The sequence below is a fragment of the Macadamia integrifolia genome, unplaced genomic scaffold (assembly GCF_013358625.1).
Source record: "Macadamia integrifolia cultivar HAES 741 unplaced genomic scaffold, SCU_Mint_v3 scaffold2713, whole genome shotgun sequence".
Lineage (NCBI taxonomy): Eukaryota > Viridiplantae > Streptophyta > Magnoliopsida > Proteales > Proteaceae > Macadamia > Macadamia integrifolia.
The window spans coordinates 27,501-29,430 of record NW_024868905.1 but is presented as its reverse complement, the minus strand read 5'-3'; positions in this window follow the sequence as shown (position 1 = coordinate 29,430).

Here is a 1,930-nt window from a genome sequence, read left to right as displayed (position 1 = left end):
CCATGATGGCAAGGGTGACTTTGAACACAGGTTAGCCAGACAAGTCCGAGTCAATGCCAGAGGAGACGGGTGTACCCAAGCCGTGTACATGAATGTATCATAAGGCCATGTATAGGTAATGCTGGTATGTAGCCGTATCCAAAAGTGCATATGTATTATATATCTCATATTGAGAGTGAGATACATGCCGAGAATCGAATTCCATCGAAATCTCAATTGTTTGGCTAAGTTTTGACCAACAGGTGGGCGGTCACAGGCGGGCGAACCCACCTACCTGTGTGACCCAGCCATGTGGCTACTAGATATTCTCTAGTACAAATAGTACTTATTGTGTCTTTTCCTTTTTCTCATTTAATGCATTAAAGAGTTGGTGAGAAGAGTAAAGAAGAGAGAGAAAAGAAAGGAAGAAAAGAGAACAAAGAAGAAGAAAGGAAAAGAAAAGGAGGAAGAAATGATTTTAAGTGACGCCAAGGTTTGATCTTCTCATTCCGGCACTGAAAAAGTGGTCCCCAACACGAGACCTACAATTTGAGGTGAGCGAAGGCTATACATCTTAAACTTTCACCAAACCCCAAGTGAAACCCTTGATTTGGTTAGAGTTCCTTGAGATCTTGTCAATCCCACTTGATATGATGAATCTAAGGTTTAATAGATGGTCTATGTGTTGATTTTGAAGGTTTAAAGAAGTGTTTACAAGATTTGAGAAGCATTGGTGATTTCTTGAGTTAAGAGGTGATTTTGGGGTTTTGGAAGAGTTCTTGAGCAAAAAAGGTAAGATTGCTTTTCAATCCTTAAATCTAACTTAGAACTAGGTTAGAATCATCTTATAAGACCTTAGATGTGTGGAAAATGTGATTGGAATAGCCCATTTGGTTTTTCCAAGGTTGAGGAACGTTTCAATGGTGAAAACCGATTTTTGCCCCCACAGGTGGGCGAAGACCAGCGGGTGAAGCTGCCCGCCTGAGGGCGCCCGCCAGTTGGGGTAGCACCTTAGTCCCCACAGGTGGGTGAAGACCGATGGGCGAACTCGCCTGCCTGAGGGGGCCCACCGGTTGAGCCGACGGGTTATCTGGCCCGCCTGAGGGACCGACGGGAGAAGACAGGTCGGCTGTCTGGTCTACCTGTTGGCCCACCAACTGGATTTTTGAGCCCGAATGGGCCTAAAACGGGCAGGCAACCTTCTTTTACGATTTTAAACATGATTTAAACATCAAACCTCATTAGTTTTGACCCCAAGGTGGTGAAATACTAACCTCATTCACTTATGATAGTTTCCACTAGAATTTACATCTCTCACGCCGGATCTCACCCGTATCGAACGTGAGCTTTTGTACCCAACAAGTAAGTGGAGAGAGGACATTTGACTTTATTTTAAGCTTATTTTTGCATCATTAAATTGTATCTATACTAACCATGTCATCATGCAAACAATGTGTTGATTTTTCATCCTCGTATGCCATTCGCACGCATTACTTGTGCATTCTAAACAAATGATTATGATACGTGTGTTGCGCTTTACATTCTAAATGCCAAATGATTGATGTCCTTATGTGATAAATGGTTGGATTACTGTGCATGATCCATTATTAGACTAGACGCCATTGTCGATTTGGAAACGAGTGCATTGGTGGCCCGTGGAATGGGACGCGGTGGCGTCATGCAATCGTACTTTCTCATATAGGAGCATGCTGTTTAGGATTATCATTCCCTGTACTACGACCCTTCCCATTAGGGGTTGAGGTGTTGCGTTATCACTTGGGGGGAAGCAGTGGTCGCGGTTCTCGGGTCACTGTGGCGGTTAGACATACGCCCGGCTGGTCATTAGGACAGTCGGCAACCTCAGTGGTATATTCAAGAGGGCCAATCGTACTGCTTTTACATTGATGGGGTCAACACCTTTACATTTTTGTCATTTAATTTTATGTTGAGA